Source organism: Rhinatrema bivittatum, chromosome 7 (genome assembly GCF_901001135.1).
Source record: "Rhinatrema bivittatum chromosome 7, aRhiBiv1.1, whole genome shotgun sequence".
Classification (NCBI taxonomy): Eukaryota; Metazoa; Chordata; class Amphibia; order Gymnophiona; family Rhinatrematidae; genus Rhinatrema; species Rhinatrema bivittatum.
The window spans coordinates 148,510,096-148,537,309 of NC_042621.1; the positions used below are offsets into that span (position 1 = coordinate 148,510,096).

General features: G+C 39.9%; 1 protein-coding gene across 1 annotated transcript in view; it reads right to left on the reverse strand.

Annotated features, from left to right (window-relative positions):
- The window catches only part of GRID1 (glutamate ionotropic receptor delta type subunit 1), a 2,200,418-nt gene that overhangs the window by 1,807,568 nt on the left and 365,636 nt on the right, over window positions 1-27,214 (reverse strand).

Consider the following 27,214-nt stretch of genomic DNA (forward strand, 5'->3'; position numbering starts at 1 on the left):
AACACAAAAAAGGTGAAAAGATTTCAAATGGGTTTTTAGAGGGTGGGGAGGAGAGGGAAAGGGGAAGGGAGATTAGGGTAGAGGGTAGAGGGTAGGAAATTTACCTTCCAGTCTGCTTCTAAATTGGAGCGGACTGGGAGGGAACTGGGGAAGGCCCCAATGCGTCGCCGCACGAATATAGGAAAAATGTACCCCGCCTTGCGTGCGCCACCCCCAATTTTGTAACATGCGTGCACCGGTATAAAATCGCTTGGCCATGTGTGCATGCCGGGTAGCGCACACACATGGACGCGCGCGCGTATTTTTTAAAAATCTATCCCTAACATTTTAGCAAGTCAGCTAAAGGAACTGTGGAGGTCAATGGTTCTGCAGGACTAGAGAATGGAAGACATGGTTCTTCTTCATACAAATGGTAACAGAGAAGATGTTGGAAACTACAGGCCAGTTAGTCTTATGTAGGTGGTTGGAAATTGATGGAGACTCTACTGAAGGAAAGGATAATGGACTATCTACATTCCAGTATATTACAGGATCTGAGACAGCATAGTTTTACCAGAGGCAGATTATATCAAACTAATCTCATTAATTCTTCAATGTGGAGACTGTCCTGCAGAGCAAGCTTATTAATAAAATGAACATCCTGTGGGTCCTAAAGTGGTGGACTAGATTAGAAAGTTTGAGTGATAGATGCCAAAGCATAATAGTGAATTACATTTACTTTAAGCGATTATTAGAGTGCTTCAGATCAGTTCTGGGGCTGGTTCTGTTCAATAACTTTGTGAGGAACATTGCAGAAGAGAGAGAAGGAAGCACAGAAGATTTCTGCAGATGACACAAAAATCTTCAACAATGTGTTCACCCCTGAGGGAGTAGACACAATTAGAAGTGAACGAAAAAAGCTCAAGGAGTGATCAAATACTTTGCATCTCTGAGGGAGTGGTAGGGATCATAATGCTGAGTAGTTTGTATGAATGGCAGACTAAATAGACCGTAGTGGTCTTCTTCTTCCATCATGTTTCTATGGCAGTTAAGATTCAGTGCCAAAAAGTGCAGAGTTATGCACTTTGGAGAAGAAATCAACAAAAGCAGTATGAGCTGATGTGCATCAACTAGGAGAGAGACCTCAAGGTAATAGTGTCAGGTTAACTCAAGGTAGTGAAACATTGGGATAATATGATACCAGAGAAATGTTATAAAGCATAAGGACAGGCAAAACCACAAGAAAAAAAAAGAGATGATGCCTCCTCTTTATTGGTCATTGGTGAGGCCTATGTTCATTTCAAGATGCCATATCTCAGAAAAGATAGAGAGAAGCTTCAGACAGCCCAGAGAAAGGCAACTCTAACTAGCGGTTTTTGTTATAATTTGTTCAGTTTTATTCAGTAAGTTTATTCTTTAGTTTTATGATTTTTATTATGTAAATAATTTGTTTTAATTTTATTTCATTTTTATTTTTGAATATATTTGTTTGTATTGTAATCTGCCAAATACTTTGCACTGTGGACTATAAATGTTTAAATAAATAAATAGACCGAATTTTGTGGGGTTTGTACCTAAAGCCCCATGAGATTGAAGGACCTCTAAATGTATACCCTAGAAGAGAGGTATGACTGGAGGATAAGATATAGATATTTAAACACCTGAAAGATATTAATGCACAAGAAACAAACTTTTTTTTCAATGGAAAGGAAGCTACAGAACTAGGGATCATGATATGAAATTCCAAGGAGGAAGATCCAAGAATGTCAGGAAATATTTTTTCATTGAAAGGATAGTAGATGCCTGAAATGACTTCCTGGAGGGTATGATGGGAACAAAAAGAGTTACAATATTCAAAAAAGTACATGATAAACACAGAGGATCCCAAATGGCAAGGAATTGTAATGAAGAAATTGGGTAACTTGACAGAGTGGGTCATTTATCAAAGTGCTATATGGCATTTTTGCATGCAAAAAATGCCTTTAATGCATGTGAAAGCACCACAACTCACAGTTTTGCAAAGCTGTAATGTGAGTTTTAACTACACCTTTGTCATTTGCATAAAGCCGAGTGATAGGGCTTTATTGCGGTGTTTTTTGCACATGCTGTTTCCAGCTCCTGGAGAGCCAGCCAAGCTATCAGGGCCGAGCAAGAGAGAGAGAGAGAGAGAGAGAGAGAGAGAGAGAGATGGACTCTCTCTACCTGGATAACTTCAAGCTAGGTTGAGACAACATTGCACAAATCTCATCTTTGGGTGAATTTCCTCACTCCGAAAGTCATCAAATCTTCACAAGAGAGCACTGTTCTGTTCGTACGTCTCACTTTGAATGTCAAAGTGGCCCCTAACCCCTACACCAGTGGTTCTCAACCTTTTTTTGGCTGAGACACACCTGACAAATGGTTCTCACAGGCATGACACTGAACATGTGTCCGTCATGGGGACAAATGTAAATATAAATTCTGCATCCTCAGGAACCCCCTCAACCCCCAACAATGGGTGCAGAGCAGAACTAGGGCATTACCCATACAACTCACCATACAAAATAAAGATATTCTGGATCTGATGACATCTCAGTAAAAGCAAAACAAACTCTCTTTACTGGCAAGCACAATACCCCTCCTTATGAAAAGACAGTAATTTACCACTACAAATATTTAACCAGGCCCTAAACACTAATACACCTCCTATTAGGAAAACAGAGCAAGGCAAGCTGCTATAGATACCCACTTAGAAATAATTGTAAAACTATACTAATAAATGTTACGAAACAGCTGATGAACAGAATAACAGCCAACAATTAAAAACTCATAAAAATGATTAAAAATTGTCCAAATATCAATAAAATATTTCAAAACAGCAGACACATCACATAATACCCAATAATTAAAATGGCAGTCAATCAAGAAAAATAAACTTAAAAAGCTGCCTTTACTTACCCTCTCCAGCAACTCTCCTACTCCTTTCCCTTGCAGACCAATAGCACTCACCAGAAGCAGCAGAGGCTGCTGAAGCTCTGTCCTCACAGTCCTCTTCTTTAGGGCCCACAACCAGTCACAACCAGTCTCTGTCTCACACAGACCAGTCACCTCCCTGACCAGTCTCTGTCTTTCACACACACACACACCCCCCTCCCTGAGCAGTCTCTCTCTCTCTCTCAATCACACATATGCTCTGTCACTTACATACAAGCTCACACATATTCTGCCACTTACAACCACACACACACACACAGACACACACACACACACAGCCACTCATGTACCCATTGTACCACACACACACAAGCTCTCACTCATGCACCCAGGCACCCATTGTACCACACACACACACACACAACGCTGCCACTCACGCACTCAGGCACCCATTCTACCACACACACACAGCTGCCTCTCACAGCACCCAAGCACCCATTCTACCACATACACACACAGGCTGACATGGAGCCTCTTCTCATTGTTTGGCCCAAAAAGCCTGGCCTCCTCTGCCACCTCTGGCCTGACCTCCGGCAGCATGCAACATCTCTCCAGCCACCTCCCGCGGTGTGCAGGGTCTCTCTGCTCTTCGGCCCCACAGGCCTGGCCTCCGGTGCACAGGTCTCTCCACTCTTCAACCGCCGGAGGCAGCGCGCAGTGTCTCTTCATTCTTCGGCCCCGCCGGCGGCAGCACACAGGTCTCTCTACTTTTCGGCCCTGCTGGCCTGGCCTCCAGTGGTGGCACGCAGGTCTCTCCACTCTTTGGCCCCACCCCTAGGGAGAAGGGAAGCACAAGTGGGGCAGTGGAACACCAGGAGCCGCGACACATCTGCCGGTGCTTAGCGACACAGTAGTGTGTCACGACACACCAGTTGAGAACCGCTGCCCTACACTAATACCTAAACTTCACTTCGAGTGTCTAGGTGGGCCTCCCAAAGAGATATAAATACCAATCTAGTCTGAGGGCATTATGGCTAGGGGCTCTCTCTCTCTCTCTCTCTCCATCCATCTCTCTCTCTCATCCCCCCAGTGGTTGTATGTAGGAAATACATCAATTATGGCACTTATCGCAAAAAAGTTATCGCAATTTGTGCTAAGATAGCACTTTGCATAGGTATTAGCGCAAATTGCAATAAACTGCCTATTACCATAAAATACACCCCTTTTCCTATCGCATGTGATATTTAGTGCATTTTGATAAATCCAGGCCAGAGTGACAGTTATGGCATAAAACAACAATGATACAACTGCATTGTGCTTACTAGAAGCCATGGGGTAACCTGCATGAAGCAGCAGTAAGAACCTTAAAAGACACATGGAGGAAGGGGGAACAGAGAGTGGGTGTCAGATTTCTAGAGGGAATTTGCCAGGCACCTACCCAAAGTGGACAAATCACAAATGGATAGACTGAATTGGTCATTTTATAATAATCAATAATGTGATTCTTATCATGAAACTCGGTATAATAAAAATAATAAATAAATAAATAAATGTTGGTGTTTGCCATCATTTACTATGTTACTAATGAAAATACTAACCACTGATGGGTCAGTTTAGAGCAGGGGTGGGCAAGTCCGGTCCTCGAGGGCTGCAAACCAGTTGGGTTTTCAGGATACCCCTAATGAATATGCATGAAATAGATTTGCATACAACTGAGGCAGTGTGTATGCAGGTCTCTCTCATGCATATTCATTAAGGATATCCTGAAAACCTGACTGGTTTGCAGCCCTCGAGGACCGGAATTGCCCATCCCTGGTTTAGAGGTTAAAACAGATAGCCTTAGTAGTGGCTTCACCTCCTCTATACCTTAAATATTTTTTCTCTGCAATAGTTTAAAAGCTGATAATTGCACATAATCCAAACATCTGGTGATATTCGCCAAATGGAGATCCAAATATATGATATTCATATCCTCTCTCGCTATGACAAGACAGTGCTGTAAGGCATGATGCACAGCTCAAACTATTTTGTTTTACTTTCCTTGCTTGGTATTCTTTCAGCAGGCTTTTTTTTTGGGGGGGGGGATTTGTGATAGCAAGCCATTGACATGATTCATATTCTGGGAGTAACACTGTGCAGAACTCTTTTGAGCTTGGAGAGACAGAGTAAATATGTATAAGGAGGACAAAATGGTTCAGCAACTTAGACGCTATTTCTCATCTGCTGTTCTTCTTGATATAGAAACTAATTTAGCACAATGAAATGGAGGCGCATAGAAAGATGACTGAAAAAAAAAATCCATTACCATGCAAATTATTTAACCCATCTACTAATGAAATACCACCTAGGCACCAAAAAAGACAATGGAAAGGAAATGGTTTTTGTGATGATAAATAATTTGGAAAGCCAGGCTATAAGATAACACTTAAAGGTAATGAACTTTTATGAGGGAATAAAACCATAGCTGTAAGAGCATCTCTGCTGCAAAAGTATATATATCGTCATGGAATATTTTTGATATTGGGTTCGCTATGAGCTATTCCCCTTGTATAACCTAGAAAAGTTTTTCTCTCACTAACACTATAAGTATGAACAAAATAAAGGGAGAAAATGTATAGAATTAGAAAAAATCCTTCTTAGAACAAGCCTATAGTAATATAGACACTGTAGATAAGCAGGTGATTACTGCTCTGGTGACTGCATAATATAGTCACAGGTTATTAGAGAATTTACAATCTTTTTCTCTTTTATATGCATTCAGTTCTTCTGTCTGAATGTTAAAAAGCTGCTTTCTTTGTAATAGGCCTGGATTTTCTAAAATCGCACGGCTTTCTGAATCCCGCGGTAATGGGGGGCGGGGGGAGCGGGCCTGCGAAAGCCGGCAGCAATCGCACCACCGCGGTGTTATCGTCGCTGGCTTTCGCACCCAATAGCGCCACAGGTATGTTACCTTTTGTTGTTGGATTGAGAAGAGAATGGAGCAGCTTGGAGGAAGTTTTGCCATGGGGGGAGGGGGGGATATTACCTGAGCCAAATGGTGTAAACATGGAGTAATTTGGCTTGGCGCATGGGGCTGTGGCAATGTCACAGCAGCCTGACTGATGTGGCAATGATGCACCAGGAGATCCTGGATACCACATAGGCATGGTGAGCTCAGTCGTGCCTGAAGTGAGCTACCTACCTAGCAAAATGGTGGGAGCCCGCGCTGCACTTGCAGTTTTATTGGGCTGGCATGGTAGGACAGCAGTGAGAGTGATGTTTGCTTTGCTAGTAACATAGCTTGCAGTTTAGCATTGTCTTGTGGATCTGGAAAAATGTGGCTGGATTTTGGCTCACAAGTTGATGGTGCCATCTTTGTGATTAGGATGTTGCTAAATCATTTTATGTATTGGATTTAATATACCAGCTGTAAAACAGTTTATCCAGGCAGTAAACAATAAAATCACACAAAGTACAATCAAAATATACAAAAACAGAACAATAATTCAATTACAAAACAAACAATGTAGTCCAGCAAATGAGGTAACAGGATCTGTAACACAAGATGTAAACAATCATAGGCTGACCGAAGATCCACACTTTAACTGGAACGTCATGTAGTTTAGTTTCATGTGAATGTCAAAGGGGAGGGCATTTCAGAGGAAAGGAGCTTGACAAATAAAACTTATGGCCTAGGAATTTCACACACAGAACAGAATCTTCAATGTGGGGCAGCAGGGAGTGGGAAGTAAGAGATTTGGGTGTGTTGTGGGCAAGGAGCAAGAGTGCAGACTCTGCTGCCACTGTTGTTCATTTTATTTCAGCTTTTCTCCTGCAGTTTTGAAATAATCATGTTCCTAACAGTATCACAAATTGCTTTACATAGACTGGAATCTGATTGATGATGCATCATTTGATATCATTATTAAATCAGAGCCTTATTCAGTGAATGTGATGTGATTTTTGTGATTGGTTTTCAAACATAGCTGATTATTGCAAGTTCAATTCACCCCTGTATTATGGGAATCCACTTATCCAACAGCAGGAAACATTTGTTTTCTTCTTAATTAATAAACATAGATTAAAAGTCAATCCAATAAAATCATAAGCATTTTGGACTGCATGAAGAAAGATAATATGAAGTCTCCCCTACAAATTGCTGGAGCTAAGATAAGATTAAATGAGAAAATAACTATTTTAGGTGTCATTTGATGAAAAATTATCGTTGACAGCTCATGTAACAAAAGCAGTTCAGTTTTGTTTTTTGGTTATTGTTTGTGACATTCGGCATCTGAGTCCTTACAGCTTTTAGTACATTCATTAATCCTTCCTAGAATACACTTTTCCAATAGCTTATTGCTAGGCTGCCTCGATGTTTTATTAAAAATACTTCAGGTTTTACAAAACAGCAGCAAAATTCATTTTTGGTAAAAAGAAGAATGATCATGTGTCACCCTATTTAATTCAACAGGATCTCCTGGAAATTTTCCTTATGAAATATATGTTCACACAGTATGGTTATCTACTCCAACTTCCCCCAGTCAAGAGATTCCGACATGTAAGATTGCAAAATTGATCCTTCTCAATGTCTGTACCCAAATTATGGAATGATCTCCCTCTGTTTAACAGGGAGCAAACTAATTTGATGTGCTATCGGCATAAAGTAAAAACTTGGCTGATATCCAGTGAGTTCCTGTCCCAAACTTGAGTAAGAGCAGTTTCATAGACCCTTGAGATCGACTTGATATAGGTAGTTCAATTAAATATATGCAGCCAGGTCTCACAATTGATGAATGGCATGCTACTGATATGTATTTTAAGGATGTATTTGATGTATTAACTATTTGGTTGTTTTTATTTTTATTTTTTAATTTTATGTACATCACTTTGAAATATTTTATTGTAAAACCTGACCCCCCCAAGCTGGCCAAAAGTTCCTTTTGGGTGCAACGAGGGTCCCGGAGCGATCGCGCGGGGAATGACGTGACGCCGCGTCACTCCGACGTGACGCCGATGTCACGTGCTCCTCGCAAAGGAGTTCAGAAATGGGGTCCTGACTCCCTGCTGTACCACCAGGGAGTTTTGGTAAGTCTTGGGGGGGGGGGGGATTAAGGAGGGTGAGGGGTTTAAATTTTTATTTGCACGTATGGACATAGACTCAACTTATGGAATTCTCCATATGTCCATATTGACCGCAAATGGGACCCCCTTTCGACTTATGGACTTATGAACATAAACTTTTGCTCTGCACATCCCTACTCCAATGTTACTCAGGACTCTTGTTTTAGCTACTATGCAACTCTTTACCACTGGAGGCTTGCAAAGAATCTAATTACTTGAAATACAGAGAATTAATTAAACCTTGGCTGTTGAAGCAAGCATTTGGAACCAAAAATTTAATTTGACTGGAATGATCTGATGACAAATCGTAGAGGATTTCTGTTCCAGTTGTTTTAAACTGCATTACTTTGTCATTATGAACTAGTCAAAAGATAGGACTCTTTTATATTTAGTTAGATTCTTTTATTATCAATATGATATTATATGTATTATATCTGTTTTAATTTGACTGTAAACCACAGATTTTAATTAAAAAGGCAGTATAATAAGAAATAATAATATCAACTGCTGTAAAAGGATTTATTTGAAATGTATTCAGAGCTTACAAAAAACTTGTTGGCTTTGCAGAAATACAATGGGGTGCACAAGGGGTGAAGTCAACAGAGATTACTCAGTAAGGGGATTATTTTCTAAAGGATTTCCATGCAAAACCTTTGGTTTATGCATGTAAATTGGCTTTTGAAAATTACCCCAGGAAAAAGTGCAAGTGTCACTCAACTATGCGTGCACTGTTCTCCACACTTCTGGTAGGCATTCCAGAGTTGGGGCAGGGAAAACAGTTAAGCACACACTTTGATGTTCAAAATTACACAGATTAATTTACACGCAGAAAGTTACACTTGTTCCGGAGCAGCTGTTGCTTCCTGTGTGTATCTGTACACGTGTACTGGGACAACCAAGAATTTTCAATGTTGATTTAGGGACATAACTTTAGCTCTTCATGGGCTATTTGAAAATAACTCTCTAATGCCCTCTGCTCTGCTCTTGGAGTATCCCTCAATTAGCCATCCATCTCCACACTATGGGGGTAATTTTCAAAGGAGTTACGTGCGTAAATGTAACTACTATTGTAGCAATTTTCAAAAGCCATTTACTCACGTAAAGTGCACTTATGCGAATAAATCCTATGGATGATTCAATGGCATATATTGTAGCAATTTTCAAAAGCCCACTTACTCGAGTAAAGTGCATTTACATGCGTAAAACCCAGTTTTACGCATGTAAATGCTTTTTAAAATCAGACCCTATGGAAAAGCTGTTGTTTCAAAAAGATCTTTATTATATAGAAAATTTTCTTTGGAAGTCGGAATGAATGCAGCAAAGAACTTTGCTTTAAGACAGCAGGAACTTCAATTTCATTGACATCGGAAGTGTTAGAATTTATTGGAATTTCTAAAAATATTCTGTGAAAATATTAATTTTTTGTAATCCATTGTATTATTAAAGCACTGTTGGTATATTGATTGGGTGTGCTGGTATCTCGAAGTGTGAATGTTTGGTATGAATAGATGTATGGATGGTTTGTGTTGTAAGAATGGATCCCTTGCAGTGTTTTTGTAAAGATATACGATTATACTGATATTGATGTTATATTTATTAAAAGTAGCCTAAGAGTTTATGATCTAATTTACAATATTAAAACGTATTTTTAGTAAAAACAGTTGAGAAGTATATTTACAAAAGAAAAAAAAAAAAAAACAGTCTCAGTCAAGCCATTAGCAGCAGATCTTGGGTCCAGAAAGTTTACATTGTGCAGAGTCACGGTAGATGGTATGCGCTGCTCATCTGAAATTGCCAAAATACCTTTTCTGTTTATTTGTTGCAATTATTAGACACCTTTATTAAAAGAAAAAGAAGCATGTGATGCTTCCCTTTCTACTTTTCAGCATGTATGCAGCATCCTAGGGAACTGAAGGAACTAAAAAATGAAATTTCTGATCTATTAGTTAAAATTTGTAACCTATCATTGAAATCCTCCATTGTACCTGAAGACTGGAGGGTGGCCAATGTAAACCCAATATTTAAAAAGGGCTCCAGGGGCGATTCGGGAAACTATAGACCAGTGAGCCTGACTTCAGTGCCAGGAAAAATAGTGGAAGCTATTCTAAAGATCAAAATTGTAGAGCATGTAGAAATACATGGTTTAATGGAACACAGTCAACATGGATTTACCCAAGGGAAGTCTTGCCTAACAAATCTGCTTCATTTTTTTGAAGGTTTAATAAAGGTGGATAAAGGTGAACTGGTAGATGTAGTGATTTGGATTTTCAGAAGGCATTTGACAAAGTCCCTCATGAGAGGCTTCTAAGAAAACTAAAAAGTCATGGGATAGGAGGCGATATCCTTTCGTGGATTTCAAACTGCATAAAAAGGCAAGAAACAGAGAGTAGGATTAAATGGTTAATTTTCTCAGTGGAAAAGGGTAAACAATGGAGTGCCTCAGGGATCTCTACTTGAACCGGTGTGTTTCAATATATTTATAAATGATCTGGAAAGGAATACGATGGTGAGGTTATCAAATTTGCAGATGATACAAAATTATTCAGAATAGTTAAATCACAAGCGGATTGTGATATATTACAGGAGGACCTTGCAAGACTTGAAGATTGGGCATCCAAATGGCAGATGAAATTTAATGTGGACAAGTGCAAGGTGTTGCATATAGGGAAAAATAACCATTGCTGTATTTACACAATGTTAGGTTCCATATTAGGAGCTATCACCCAGGAAAAAGATCTAGGCATCATAGTGGATAATACTTTGAAATTGTTGGCTGTTTGCTGCAGCAGTCAAAAAAGCAAACAGAATGTTAGGAATTATTAGGAAGGGAATGGTTAATAAAATGGAAAATGTCATAATGCCTCTGTATTGCTCCATGGTGAGACCACACCTTGAATACTGTGTAAATTCTAGTCTCCACATCTCAAAAAAGATAAAGTTGCAATGGAGAAGGTACAGAGAAGGGCAACCAAAATGATTAAGGGGATGGAACAACTCCCCTATGAGGAAAGGCTGGAGGTTAGGGCTGTTCAGCTCAGAGAAGAGACGGCTGAGGGGTGATGTGATAGAGGTCTTTAAATCATGAGAGGTCTTGAATGAATAGATGTGAATCGGTTATTTACACTTTCAGATAATAGAAGGACTATGGGACATGCCATGAAGTTAGCAAGTAGCACATTTAAGACCAATCGGAGAAAATTCTTTTTCACTCAACACACAATTAAGCTCTGGAATTTGTTGCCAGAGGATGTGGTTAGTGCAGCTAGTGTAACTGGGTTCAAAAGAGGTTTGGATAAGTTCTTGGAGAAGTCCATTAACTGCTATTAATCAAGTTGATTTAGGGAATAGCCACTGCTATTACTGACATCAGTAGCATGGGATCTTCTTAGTGTTTAGGTACTTGCCAGGTTCTTATGGCTTGGTTTGGCCTCTGTTGGAAACAGGATGCTGGGCTTGATGAACCCTTGGTCTGACCCAGCATGGTAATTTCATATGTTCTTATTCTACAATAAATTACATATATATACCTCCCCCAAAGAATTTACAACTAGGAACTGTAACTTTTTAAACAAGCCTGCGGACCTACATGTACTCACATTCAGTGGTCTGCGCTCAGGCATGCGGCCATTTTGTAACAAGTTCATTCCCAGTTCTCCCAGTTAAGGGACAGATCTTCCAAACCCCCTTATTTTAATAGCCTCCCTTTTCCCCATTAGCCCTAATCCTTAAAACTCTGGTGAATTGCCTACATTGTTTTGTTTTACATCACATCACCAATAGCAGAAGTAAAGTTAAGCAGCTGGGGATCCTGGTGCACATCAGTGCATGTACATATGAACACACAAATTTCAAGTGTGAATCCCAGGACTCCCTTAGCCTGGCCAGACATTGCCCCACCCCTTTTTCTAAATTGTATTTGTTCGCACAGTGGGAGATATGCATGCACATGGGCAGCTTATAAAATCTGCTCAATGTGCACCACCCCAACTATGCGTGTATCTACTGGATTTTGTGCATGCTTGGCTCTTAAAATTCATTTATAAGTGGGTAGATGGAGTGACAGGACATAAACTGACTTGCCCAAGGTCACAAGGTTATCAGCGGGTGAAGAAGGACTTGAACCCTAAGCTCCTGGTTTAAAATCCATTACTTTCATCACTAGGAGAGAACCCTTTCCCACTTAAGCTAGCTAAAATGAATACATATTTAAATGTACATTCATTTAGAAATAAGAAGCAATATGTTGTGACATCATTCAGCAGTATCAGCTAGATGTAATATTAGTCACTGAAACCTGGCACTATGAATGCCATGATGTGCTTCTTAGACAACTTTGTCCTTCGGGCTATTCATATGTACCACATGCACATCCCAGTGGGCAAGGAGGAAGAGTTAGCACTGCAAACTAATTCTGGTACAAAGACTGGAGTGGGATTCCCATCCCTGTCTCCCTCTTCAGCCTCTGACGTTGAGTCCACCATGGGTTGTCAGTTTGGTTTACTGGCCACCTGAGTGTCACATGTCAGATGTTACTCGTATGGCTGAGTTGACAGCTGATCTTTTTCAGAAATACGATAAACTGTTGATTTTAGAAGATTTTAACATTCACATGGATGAGGTGGCATCCCCACGTTGAAAGGACCTTTTAAATATGATGCCTACCATAAATGTAGCCCAGTTAGTTCAAAAAGCTACTCACAAACCTGGGTATTCCGTAGATGTAATTTCCTGCCATGAGAGTTGGCTTATGGAACTTAAAGTTACAGGTGTGCATGAGCTGTGGTGTCACATCATCATATTATTCTATATAGGTAAGGTGGGTGTTGGGTCTGCTTGTAACCACAAAGGTATTAAGGTTGTTAGGCCACCTGTTGAGCTGGATTACTTTAAGGAGCATTAGATTTCTAATATTAAAGAAGCATTTAGCAAAAATGGTAATAAGTATAATTGAGCTGGTAAATTTATGGAACGGTTCCTTAATAAATCCCTATAAAATGTTAGCCATTGCTAGAAGAGTTCAAGTGAGGTGCAACTGTAGAAGAGTTGTGTGGTTCTCTAAAGGCCTTGCAGAATAGAGAAGGAAGGAATGGAATTTTGAGAGAAAATAGAAAAAAAATAAGAATGATGTATGTAGTCAACAATATGTTGAAGCATTATGGGCATACAAGAAGAGCCATGCAGAGGCAAAAGCCTCGGAAAATTGCTACAATATATGCTATTGAACTGTCAGTTGGTTTACCTGCACTAAGTGCACTTAACGCAGGTAAAGAGGCTTTTGAAAATTGCTATAACAGTAAGTTACATTTACATTTTCCTTTGAAAATAACCTCATACGTGTGCAAAAGTATTTGTGAAACACAATTCTGCATTCATATGCGCAACATAAGTAGGAGTCCAGGGGAGCAGAGAGGGGGGCGGGGAAAGGATTCTCATGCACCCTTTCGGTTTGCAAAAGCCTGCATGCAGATCCATGAGCACAGAGTTACGCCTGCTCTTCAGCAGGTTTAACAGTCTGCACGTAGGCTGCATAGCATTCTGTACACCTGGAAATTTTCTACTTTGGAAATTCTGGCTAAAGTCTGCAAGTAGAAATTACCCGCAGACTTTAGCTGTTTGCAAATCATTGAAAAGTACGCTTCCTAAAAGTATTGTGTTTTTTTCTGTCTGTTGTGTCATCTTTTTTTTTTTCTTACATGGTTGAAAAAAATTGCCCACCTCTCAGAACAAAATGTACTTTCAGTTTATTTTTAATGTGAAAGTCCTTGGGGCTCTACCAATTCATACCCCTCTGATCCTTCCTTCGACCTTTTCATAATATTAAAACAAATCACCCTTTCTTTCTCATTATAGTGGCTTCCATAGTGTGATGTATGGGCATTAGGTGCTTCTCAAGTGACATAGTGCAATACATATGGGACCCTAAATGATAGACAACGACGAAGCAGTGTTACATAAAGCCTTGATTTGAGGGACATTAAAAGATACCGTTTGCTGTTTCAAGATCTACATAAAAAAAATCCAGAGGAGTGTTTAGCAGAAAATTCATTCTTAAAACAAATCTAGAAGGTTGTTTGGTCTACTGAATCTAATTTCTAAAAATCTGTTTTCCTTACTAATCTCAAAATGTCTGTGTGCTACCCCTCTTGAAATAACTAAAGAAACAGAATGGCAAATTGAAATTCCAGTTATCTGCATTAGAGCAAGGTAGGGTCAAAATCTAATTAGTCCACTTTACTGTCTCTACTAAGAACTGATCTCTAATTACCACTAATTACCATCATCTAGAAAACCAAAAACTCATCTCAGCAGGGGCTTTTTTGCATAAAGAATGTAAACTACTGAAGCTGTACAATATATCCTTTTATAATTATGGTACTATAAAGAGCTCATCTAGACTACAATCCTCTTTCATTAACAAAGGTTGCATATGTATTGTGAGAGCTGAAGTTGCTTTCGACAGAAATCAAATAAAGTCAGCAGAATGCTTAATACATTTGCAGAGTTAAAAGCTAAGTACCATTTAGTTCACTTGGGTATTCTTTTACAAAGCAGGATGTTTTCACACCTTTACACAGAAAAGACATGTTTGCTGCACAGTACTACTTTTCTCTGGATAGAAAAGAAATATGTAAGATTAATTGGGCACCTTCAGGCATCGAAACAAAAAAGCATGCTAGAAAAGAGAATATGAAAGAATGAAAAATGGAAAGCAATTAACCTCTTTAGATCATTTGTCTCTTAGTTTTTGCAGCTGAATGTTTAGGTTTTTTAAGGTAATGCAGACATTACAGGTACTTTATTGCACATAGTATCAACTCTGAAATACTGCAGGGTTTTTGTGATTTTCTCAGCCCAAGTATTTTTGTTTTCACTCTCCTTAGGTCCTGTATTTATACTTTATGTTGGAAAATGTTCAATTAACTTTCAGTGATGATGGAGTGCTGATAGCAAAAGTTGCATCTGCTGGTGGGTGAGTAGGACTTGTGAATATTGGTTTGCTAGGGAAAGCGTGTGATTAAAACTTCCAATAGAAAGAGAGAGTTAAAGTTACTCAGTGTGTCCATTGTGTTATTATGAAAATAGAGGGTTAAAGTTCTCTTGTTCTATTCTAACTTTTTCTAAGTCAACTGTATGAAACAATGTTGCTCTCTTGTTCTATTCTAAGCTACTCTAAGTTAAACTGTAAGAAACAATGTTGTCCCTTGTTTCATCCTAACTTATATTGTAAGAAATAATATGAAATTGCATTGTAAATAAGAAGCCACCGTCTTCTTAGAACCTCAGTTGCACTGTAAACCGATGTGATATTTCAGATTGAGTGTCGGTATATAAAAACAAATAAATAAAAAGGTTATTGTTTATGTCTCTAAAGTGTTAAGGAAGGTAGTTATTCTGATTGTTTTAAGAGCTTGCAAAAGTCAATTATTTTGCTGTGGGAAGGTATGAGAGCTGTTTCCTGATGAAGTAATCAGTGGTGTTTGATTTGAAAAAGAGTTATTGCAGGTATTACTAGAGAAAGAAAGGGAGAATAGCTGAGATAACATTTTGTCAAACTACTTGTAGTGTCACTCAAAGGAGTTCTGCCTGAGAAGTATATATATCTAGAGAGGAAAACGCTGAGTAATTCTTAGACATGAAAGAATGTTGACAGAAGAAACTGCATCATTAGTTAGAAGTGGAAAATTTGTGTTTAAAACTTGCAAAACAAATACATTAAATTTATTTAGCCAACATTTTGTACTACTTTCCTGGCCTCAATGAGATCGCCCAGCACAGTGTGCAACTATTAAATAACATTTCATAGAAAACATCATAGAACAGCAAAAGTATAACAATGTGATTAAGAATAAATAGAATAAAAATTTTAAAAAACATGCAAAGGCCAATATTTAAAAACCAGATAACATATCTTGCTAAAATTAGCTGGCTAAGTCATCAGGGATATTCAGCATGGCTAACCAGCTATGTTAGGTTTAAAAGTTATCCAGATACATCTACCTGGAAACTTTTGTCTTAACCAGTTATATTTAAAGCATATATTTAAAGCATATATTTAAAGCATATAGCCTGTTAAGTGCCAAGTAGGACAAAATACAGAAGAATCAAGCAGGCCTGCTGGCCTGATACTCCACCCCCTACCTGATCTCCACCAAGCTCCCCAAAGAGTTTAAGAGTTATCCATTTAGAAAGCAGCAGATTGCATCTTCTCTCCCCCAAAGCTGTTTAAAGTAGCACATCTTCATCCCACTCCTCTTTTCCTCCACCCCCATCCAGCACTCTTAAAAACCCTCAGAGGTACAGGAATCATGGTGCACTCGTACCACAATCTCAACAGCTTTCAAACAGGTCTATCCTGTAAAGTGCGGCCGCATTTACCCTGCTCCTAAGCCGCGTTCTACTCACTTTCCGGCCGCGTTATCCCTTCCTGCGATCCCGAATCCCCTTTAACCTACTCCTATAGCGTCCTAAAATCCCCGGCCAACCCCTTCCACACGCGGCATGTATATTGCATGCAAACGAGAGAATTAGCTATTCCCTAGCATCCCATAACCCGCGCCCCGACTATCGCTATCTTTCCCTGCCGTTTTGTCGTGCGTTTAACCTGCTAACTTACCGCCTACCCTTACCCCTGCGGTAGAGGCAGGGGTAAGGGTAGGTGGCAAGCTTTCCCCCAGCCCCCACTCACCTGCCCCGGCCGCGATCATGGGTGCCGTTCTCCGGGGCAGCCCCAGTCCTCTCCCCTCCTCCCGAAGCAAAAAAAAAAAAAAAGCGAAAAAAACGTAAAAGCAAAAAGTAAGTCGCTTCGCCGCTTCACACCGTCAGTGTCTCTTCTTACCTCCTTCCGGAGCAAGGCTGCTTTTCGCGCCCTGCTTCGGGAGGAGGGAAGAAGAGACCCTGATGGTGTGAAGCGGCGAAGCAACTTACTTTTTGCAGCCCCGATCGGAACTCTCCTGCCTCCCGCTGTGCGACTTACTTTTTTGGCAGCCGTCCGGCCATCGGGAAGAATGTATCGTGGCTCCCCTGCCTCCCGGGCAAGATGGATGCCTGCACGGGGGAAAGCGGCCCCTGTGCATGCAATTGGCCGCTCAAGACGTGACGTCACATGCCGTGACGCCAAACGTCACGATGATTGCCTTAGAGGCAAAACCTGTTAATGAAAACATTTTTAATTACATTCAGAGCAAGAAGGCTGTGATGAATTTCATTGGCCTGCTAGATGACCAATGAGTAAAAGGAAAAATGAACTCTTTGCTTTGGTTTTTACTGATGAGGATGTTAGAGGGAAATCCAAATCAGGAACATTCTTTGATGGTGATGATTCTGAGGAACTGGAACAAATTACTGGGGAAAATGGAAGCTGTAACATATTAAATTGACAAACCAGGACTGGATTGTATTCGCCTCAAAGTTCTAAAAGAACTCAAATATGAAACTGCAGACATGTTAGTTTTGATCAGTAACCTACCATTTAGAACAGTAACAGTATCTAAAGGCTGGAGAGTGGCTAAAATAATGTCAATATTTAAAAAGGTCTCCAGGGGTGATCTGGGAAACTAGAGACTGGTTAGCATGACATTTGTGCCTAGCAAAATGCTAGTAGCTGTTTTTTAAAACATTATTTGCCATATGGATAGACATAGCTAATGGGGAACAGTTAACATGGATTTAGTAAAGGGAAATCTTGCTTTACCAATCTTCTACATTTTTTTTTAAGATGTTAATAAACATATGAATAGCAATGAGCCAGTTGATATCATGAATCTGGATTTTTAGAAGGCATTTTACAAAGTACTCCATCACTAACTCATTAAAAGTCATGGGATAGGAGGTGATGTCCTATTGTAGAAACTGGTTAAAAGGTAGGAAACAGACAGCAGTAGGACTAAATGGTCAGTTTTCTCAATGGCGAAAGAGAAATAGTGCAGTGCCCCAGAGGTCTGTGCTGAGAGTGCTACAGTTTAACATGATCCTGAAAAGGGAGCGAGGTGATCAAATCTGTAGATAACACAAAATAATTCAAGGTTTTTAAAACACAAGCAGATTGCGAGGAACTGCAGAAGGACCTTGTGAAACTGGGCATCTAAATGACAGACAAATTTCAATGTGGACAAGCACAAAGAGATAGATAGGAAAAATAAATCCTAACTTCAAGTACACAATACTGGGTTCATATTAGAAGTAACCACCAAGGAAAAGGATCTTGGAGCCACTGTGGATGCCTCATCTTAGCGTGCAATGATAGTCATAAAAGCAAATAGAATGTTAGGAATTATTTGGAAAAAAAATACTGATCCATGTGGAAACTGCTACTTTACACTATTGTGTACAGTTCTGGTCGCCTCATTTCAAAAAAGATAAAGCAGAACTAGACAAGGTACAGAGAAGGGCGACCAAAATAATGGGAGTAGAATGGCTCGCTCTGTTATGGAGAAAGGCCCAAGCAGGTTAGAGGTCCTCAGCTTGGAGAAGAGATGACCGAGAGGGGATAGGATAGTGCAGGTATAGGCTATTCTGGTCTTCAAGTGTCACAAGACATTGTTTTCACGATAACCACACTGAATATTCATGAGATGCATTTGCATGCATTGCCTCCATTGTACACAGATGCATCATAAGCAAACTCATTGTGGATAACCGTTAAACCTACCTTGCTGGCAGCACTCAAGGGCTGGAGTTGCCTACGTCTGTGATAGGCAACTGATAAATACAGGGGGCAGTTATTTTCCCATTCATATAGTACTAAAACTAGAAAGCACCATGAAGCTAACAACCAGCAGATTTAAAATAAATCGGAGAAAGTATATTTTTTACATAACACAAAATCAAGGTTTGGAATTTGATGCCAGAGTACATGATCAAGGAATATGGAATAGTTGAATTTAAAAGGAGTTTCATGAAGTTTCTGGAAGAGAAGTCCATAAACCATTATTAGCCAGGTAGACTTGGGAAAGCCGAACTTATCCTTGGGAATGAGGAGAAAAATAATGGATCTATTCTTAGGGATGTGCTGGGCAACTTATGATCCAGATTTTCCAATTCAGAGATAGAATGCTGGACTTGATGGATCTTTGGTCTGGTTCGGTATGGCATATCTTATATCCTTATGTTCTTAACAATGTCATTTAGCATGAGTAATTGGCAGAGCTTCTCTTGGATGCAATGTCTGTTTTTCTCCCTCCTGCTGATTACACATCCATATTAAACCACCACCACTATTACACATTAATTTATGTGGATGAGAGTGCATATAATACCTCAGCTTTACCAAGCTCATCTGATATCTTTCACACACTTGCTTCGTCAACAAAGCTTATGTCCCTCATTGCAAAATAATATTCTAAAAAAACTGACATATAAGCTGAGAAACTATCATTTTATATAAATTCTTCTAGGCCTAATGATCATTCTTTTCACAATACCTTAGTTACATCTATCAAACATTAAATTATTAAAACCTTCATAAGGCACCCCTAAACTAATATAGTATTAGTAAGTATATTACCATAATGGTTCCAAGAAAAATATGATACTTTGGAGACTGATGTGCCCAACAAAAACATTATTATACATAGATTTTATTGAATATTCACTTTCAGACCTCGTGCATCTCTCATTCTTCACTGAGATACTCATATTGTAAAATGTATTGCAATTTATATATTTACTTCTGAATGCAGACACTTTGTAAACTCTTGAAGTGAAAACCTATGGGCCTGATTTTAATAAGCATTTACATGCACAAGTAAATGCCCTTTACCTGTGTAAATGAGTTTTTGAAAATTGCTACAATATATGCCATCCAATTGTCCATAATATTTACCCGCATAGGTGCACTTTATGAACATAAATGGCTTTTAAAAATTGTTATGGTAGTATGTTACATTTATGCACGTAACTTCTTTGAAAATTCAATCTTGTGATAAATAACAGCTCTATCCTGTATTAATTCCCATTGTATAGAAACGTCTGAACCAATTTTTATTTCAGATTTTCAGTTCTGTGGGTGGTGTTACCTAGGATAGCCTCCTGAGCCTAGACCTATGAATGAGTGAATTTTCAAAGAAGTCACCCTCCAAAAATAGCATTTTCATATAGATGGAACTTGACAGATATGGTGATGAGATCGAATTTACCAGCTATACAAAATGGGGCAGATTTTCAAAGGGTTACATGTGTAACTTATGCGCATAACCCTGAGAAAGTGCCCCTGCATGCGCCGAGTCTATTTTGCACAGGCTCGGTGACACGCGCAAGCCCAGGGACACACGTATGTCCCAGGGCTTTGAAAAAGGAGCGGGAAGGGGGCAGGGTGTGGGCGGGGCACCTGGTCCGGGGGTGGGACAGAGGCCTCTGGCACGGCGGTCATGCCGGGGAATCGCGTGCCGGCAGCCGGCCGGTGTAAAAAGGACAACAAAGGTAGGGGGGGAGATTTAGGTAGGGCTGGGGGGTGGGTTAGATAGGGGAAGGGAGGGGAAGGTGGGGGGGGGGAGCAGAAGGAATGTTTCCTCCAAGGCCGCTCTGATTTCGGAGTGGCCTCGGAGGGAATGGGGAAAGCCATCGGGGCTCCCCTAGGGCTCGGCATGCGCAAAGTGCACAAGTGTGCACCCCCTTGTGCGTGCGCCAACCCCGGATTTTATAACATGCATGCAGCTGCTCTCGCATGTTATAAAATTGGGCGTAGATTTATGCGCGCACAAATCTACACCCACGCGCATGATATAAAATCTGGCCCAATATGGGTACAGATGGACCCAGATTACACTTTGCATGTGGCATTTGTGCAATGTGCACCAATACTATCTCTGGTCCGGTGTGAACATACCCTCATACCAAGAACAGTCTTCATCTGAAGGCCTATATAGACTGTAACTCTTCTCTTATATGATACAGAGCCCCTGCACCTTGGTTTATGTAGGACGTACATCGCGAGCTATCCAAGTTCTATTGACAGAACACGAAAGCAGCTTAAATACAGGGACAATAAGTGTTCCCTTGGATATGCATTGCACCACACAACAACATAATTTTCAGGATCTGCAATGGGTAATTTTGAAGCAGGTTCCAAGGCCCTTGAGAAGAGCAAACGTTTCTGCCATCGTGAATAAACAGGAACACTATTGGATTTCCAATCTGGACACTGTTGACCCCAGTAATCTCACTAAACAAATTGAGTGGTATTCACTTTCTTAATAGCCGCTTTTTAATACAAACACTCTTGTTGAGGAGCATACGCTTTGGATTTTATTGACTTTTTATGGCCCTGACTACTTAAACTGTGCATTCTAATTGTGTAGATGTTGGTGATGTCATTTCCAATTTCTCTCCTTTGTGTCAATATAAGACTGTGTGTGTGCGCTTCAGTTTCAGATGACAAAAAATTATCTGGGAGGAGGGCCTGAATTTGGAGGTGCTATAGGAGAGGTCAATTACTGGGATTCCCCCTGGAAGCAGACAGGATTTGAAACATGGCACAGTGTCGGGGTTTCTGTGGAACTATCACATGCAGCTAAGTTATTTATTTATTTTATTTAAGTGCTTATAATCTGCTCCCTCCAGTCAACAGACTGTTCAGTGTGGATTACATCGATTAACATCAAAACACATTTTAATTTGCATTTACATACATTGAAACATATTATACATTAAAAGCTTCCCTGAACAACACTGCTTTTAACTGCTTTCTGAATTCCTTTACGTCAATCCAAGATCTAAGCTGATCAGAGAGAGAATTCCACATTACTGCTGTGACAAATGAAAAGGCTATTCCTAGTTCTCTGTAACAGATACCTCCCACTAGCCGGTACACTCAATAAGGCTTTATTAATGGATCACAAAATGCAACCAGGTTTATGCCACCCTAACATTTATTGAAGTCAATGAATTTTTATTAGTACCTGAATATGTTTTTGTGAACACTATTGCATAAAAGAAATATCCAAAAGCAATCAAAAGGGTCTGTTCAACTAACTGAGTCTTGTGATATTTATACTACAAGACTCCTAGTTTATTTAACTCCTTCAAATCCTACATATCAAGCACCAACAAGGATGATTGTTTTGGTACTGTGGGATTCTTATATTGAGTGTTTTGTGGATTCCCATTCAGTTGGATCTTGGGCTATCTTTGGCCTAGATTCATCATTCCAGAATGATGAGCTGCAGGAAAAAAAAGGCTTGGGTGGTGATATTGATCAGGTGATCGCATCATGGCAGTGCATTTTTGCCCACCGCAGTTGCAGCCACGCTGCACACTATCGCCCCCCCTAGCGCCAATGGAAAAGGTGTAGGTATTTCCGGTGCTACTGCCGGTGATAATGTCCAAAACATTATTGCCCACAGCTGTACTGGCCCCTCATTTTCCTAAATCCTGCCCAAACTCCTCCCCTTTCCCTCATTTAATTTTTCAATTTATGATGCATTAGTTGTTGTGTGCGTTAGGATGTTATCACATGCAATAATGCCCTAACGCATGCGATAATGGCCCATCACGATTTGAAGAATGATCCTGCAAATTTGCTACTAGGATTCATGCCTTATCTGAGGAAAGTCTCACAAAGATGAGATTTCTACAATGTTCTCTTATCCTAGCCTGATAGTACCTTGCTATAGAGTCCATCAAGCTAGGGCGAGAGAACATAGTAGAAATCTCATATTTGTAAAACTTTTCTCACTCCAAATTACATCAAATCTTCACTGAGGTATACTGTGCTGTTTATACATCTCACTCTGCATGTCAAACTGGCCCCAAAACTGTAAACCACCAGCAAAACCTCATCTCGAGTTATTAGCTGGCCCTCCTATAGTGAGATAAATAATTGACTACTATGAAGGCCTTGTAAAGTTAGTCTCTCTCTCTCTCTCTCTCGCAGTAATTCTAAAATTATTATAAACACACCCCTTTTTCTTACTGCGGATGTTGTCCATGCGAAATTATAGCATTTTCATGAATCTAGGGGGTCAGAACTAGTCAGATAACTTAGCAGCTAGTTTTGGTCATACCACAGAATAGTCCTAACAATGCCAGATAAACCCATCTGGCTATCTTTAAGAGTACCGGCTATATTCAATACTGTGGCTGAACCACTGAATATCCTTCCAAAGTTAGCTGGATAAGTTTATCTGGCTATGGGTCTGATTCACTAAGGCTTTTCTCTCATTCTCTGTCTATGGGAAAAATGCTTAGTGAATCAGGTCACAATCCGGCCAGTGACTTTTACCCCTAAATTTTAAGAGGCTAATAATTCATAATTCCCCAGCATTCCCCAGTAGGCAACCTTCAGGACACATTGCCATGAAACACTTAATCCCCACAAATAAATGCCTTTTTGTAACCGAATACTAATGGCACCACCTATGTAATGTACGCCCCATTTTTATATAGGTGCCCTATTGTAAACCGTTATGATGGTGAATAACTTAATGACGGTATATAAAAACTTAAATAAATAAATAAATAAATAAATACACTACCAAAAATCACAATGCTTGCTGACCTAGCATGCTGATCACTGCAGTCACAGAAACTTTTCAGCTGTGAGTAAGATCACAACTGAATTTACATTTGAACCTTCAGTAATAGAATGTTACTGGATCCCTGGCACTGCTACTCTAATTAGGAACATAAAAATATTTTTAAAAATACTATTGGAAAAGGAACAAAATTAAAAAAAAAAAGTCACATTACTTAGTAGGAAATGGGACCAGTATGTGTTTAATAAAAATCAGGCTGTTGTGCTTAATTGCCCATTTCATTGCATGCTAAACAATATGAGGGTAATTTTCAAAACCATTTCCACAGCTAAAATATTATTTTACCCGTGGAAATGGGCTTTTGGAAAATGTCCCACTCTCTATATAGGTAAAAGTCTGTACATAGTGTCACTAAATGCATAATTTTTTGGGAGGCATTCTCAGGGATGGGGCTGGGGGTGGGACTGAAAATAAGGCATGCATTTTTGAATTTTTCAAAGCATGCACTTTGTTTTACTTAAAAGGAAGCATTTGCACAAAAAGAAGGTGCAAAGCTGTTCAGGTACTTCTTGTTAGGCAGTTTTCAAGGAGAAAGTTTGCCCCTTGAAAATGGGTGCCAAGTTCCCAGATAAAATGAACCCATGGACTTTACACTTCTGTAGGCAGTTTGAAAATTGCATTCTGTTTCATATTTTCCAGCCTTTTAAAAAACATCAGTGATGCTCTGCACAATGGCACCATAACTCAAACTGCTTTGGAAGCAGAGGCACATATCTAAATCACTTTTTCATCATTAGTACATGCAAAAATGAGAACATTCCTATAGTGCTTTGCATGCAGTCTACAGTAAAGGTAAATAATGGGTTTAGCATTATTTGTGCACCACCAAATTAAAATAAACGTGAGCCATGCACTACCAAATCACGGGGTGAAATGCCAGGTGGATGGGGCTGTGGTTACTCACAAGAGACCTCACTGCCCAGTGGTGGTGTTGGTAGTAGTGGAGATAGAACCAGAGCAGGTAAAGAGATGTAAAGACTGCCAGAAAGTGGACAGCGCTGGGCCAATAGCATTAAGGAACTCTACCCGAGTTAACATGCTGATTCCCAATGAATTACGCCTGCCTGGTAAGGAGACAGCTGCTGAAACTGGTCCAGCCTGTAGAGATATCACAATGGCGGGGAGCAGCCACAGCCACTCCAGGGAAGAGGAGAGCAGGGCTGACTATATCCCTGTGCAGCCCTGAGGAATTAGGCCCACCTGCTTAGAGGAGGAGGAGTAGGAGAAGCTGGGGAGCTGCTGCTTGAAATACTAAAAGTGACAGAAAAAAAAAGTTCAAACTAAGGACAGCATATAAGCAGGAAGGGGAAAGCGTGAAGAGGAGGAGGAGGAGAAGGAATGAGAGAGCATAGAAAGAATGAAGATACAGAAAAGGGGAGAATGAGAAGAGGGACTGAGGAAGAAAGGTGTTGGGGGACAAGGGGTTGAGATTGAGATAGAGAATGAGAGAGAGGATTGGGAATTGGGGCGCTGAAAGAAAAAAATAGAAACAGATCGGTGGGAACAAACTTTCTGGCACAACACCAACGTAAGCAATCATCCTTTGCTCCTGATAATAAACTTCCCTGTCTTTGTAGACTTAAAAAAAAAGTCCTACACTTTGTTTGCAATCTTTGTACACTTAAAAAGGTCCCAGACTTTAGTTTCCTTGTGTGTTTGTTCCCTCCCTCTCTCCCCCACCCCAGGCACATTCTTTGATCTATAGAGAATAAAAGGAGGGAAATTCTTCACAGGAATTAATTAGGGATTTAAATAAAGAAGGGAATCACCCAGACTTAAAAAATAATTAATTGTAGTCTTTTTGCAAATCATTGATTAACCAACATAAAAAACACAAAATGAATATAAAGAATTTTACATTAGATTTCTCTACTCCCTTCGCACCTTTAAATATCTAACAATGTAACATCAATATTATAATATAGACAAAAGTCTAGCAGTGAGATGGGGACACACATACAATCATCTACCAGATGGCGAGAGGTTGAATGGGTGCACTTGGTGCAATGAGCTCCTCACTTTCACAGAATGAGTAGCAGACCTGGGGGAGCTGAGGCAGACAGAAAGCTTCATAGGGGAGACATACAGGGACATAGTAAAATCCCAACACCAGTCTGGCAGCTTCTGTGCTGCCTTGGAGGAGCAAGGTCACCTGGAAGGAGAACCTTATTTTGGTGTAGTGGGAAGTGAGCCTGTAGCTAGGACCTACTCTCCAGGTGATGCAGTATCCTCTTCCACCAAGGATCTCTCTCCAAGTGCTAGTAACCAGGAGGAAAGGGTTAGGACAGCCATTAGTTGGGTGGTTGGTGGACATGAGGATTACTTGGTAACTTGTCTGCCTGGTGCAAAGCTGGTGGACCTAATGAGTCACCTAGATAAGATTTTAAAGAATGTTGAGGAGCTGCCAGCTGTTATGGTACATGTGGGTAACAATGACATTGGAGCATGATTCGACCTAGAATTTAGGATTTTAGGTAGAAAGTTGGAATCCAGAACCTCTAGGTAACATGCCTAGAAATGCTCCCTTTTCCCATGCAAGTCCCCAGAGGTAGACAGAGCTATGAATTTTCAATGTATGAATGAGATGATGGTACAGGGACGAGGGCTTTATATTGATTAGTAACTGGGCAACATTTTGGGTAGAGGGAGCTGATTCTGAAAAGATGGGCTCCACATTAACCAAGGTGAAACCCAGCTGCTGGCATTAATGTTTAAAAAGGAGACAGAGCCTAATCTCTTTTGATAGGTTTACCAAAAGTTCAGCTTTATCCGCTTCAGTTACTGCTCAATGCAGCCGCTCAGTTATTGTCAAACTCCAAAAGGAATGATTATATTTCTCCTGTTTTAGCCAGTCTCAATTGGTTACCTGTTTCTGAATGCATTAATTATAAGATAGCCATGACAATCTTTAAACTCTTGAGCCCTGATTTTCCAACTTGGGCTAACGCTCTGCTTCACATTTATAAACCTACGTGAAGCTTAAGATCTTCTCAAAACTGTTTACTCGAGGTACCATCTGTCCATTTAGCGCATCTTTCTACTACCAGAGAGACATCCTTTTCGATAGCTGCCCCAGCGGTTTGGAATCTCCTTCCTTTTGAGCTCTGTGCCATTGATAATCAAAACAAATTCAGACGTTTGTTGAAAGACTTCTTGCTCTATCGTGTTTATGATATCTGTTAACCATATATTCAGCTGCCTTAATCTAATTACTCCTTCTTATAGAAGTCTGTGATAATGGCTTATAGAGTAAGTGCAACTCTGTTGATTTTGAATATGAGTGATGATTGTGGATACTGACAAATGTTTTCAACAATTGCTTATGTTTGAATATGGGCAATGTTTTGTTGACACTGTTTAATATTCTCAATAATTTTCTATATGAAATTCATGTTATGTTTTGTTATGTTTTATGTTTATCAATTATTTTATGTATGTGTTTATTGTAAATCGCCTTGACCATTTGTGAAAGGCGATTAATAAATTTTAATAAAAATGAAAAAAAGAGTAGTTTTTAAACTAGCACATGGGGAATAGCCAACATTTGCTAAGTTACACATGGTTTGTTAGCATCTTTGAAGGATACTAACAAAAAGAGCATCCTAATAGAGAAGTTACAATAAAAGCAAAAGTAACCCAGGTACCTTTAAGTAAACAGCAGACTAAGTACAAAGATTCCAATTATCCCCACC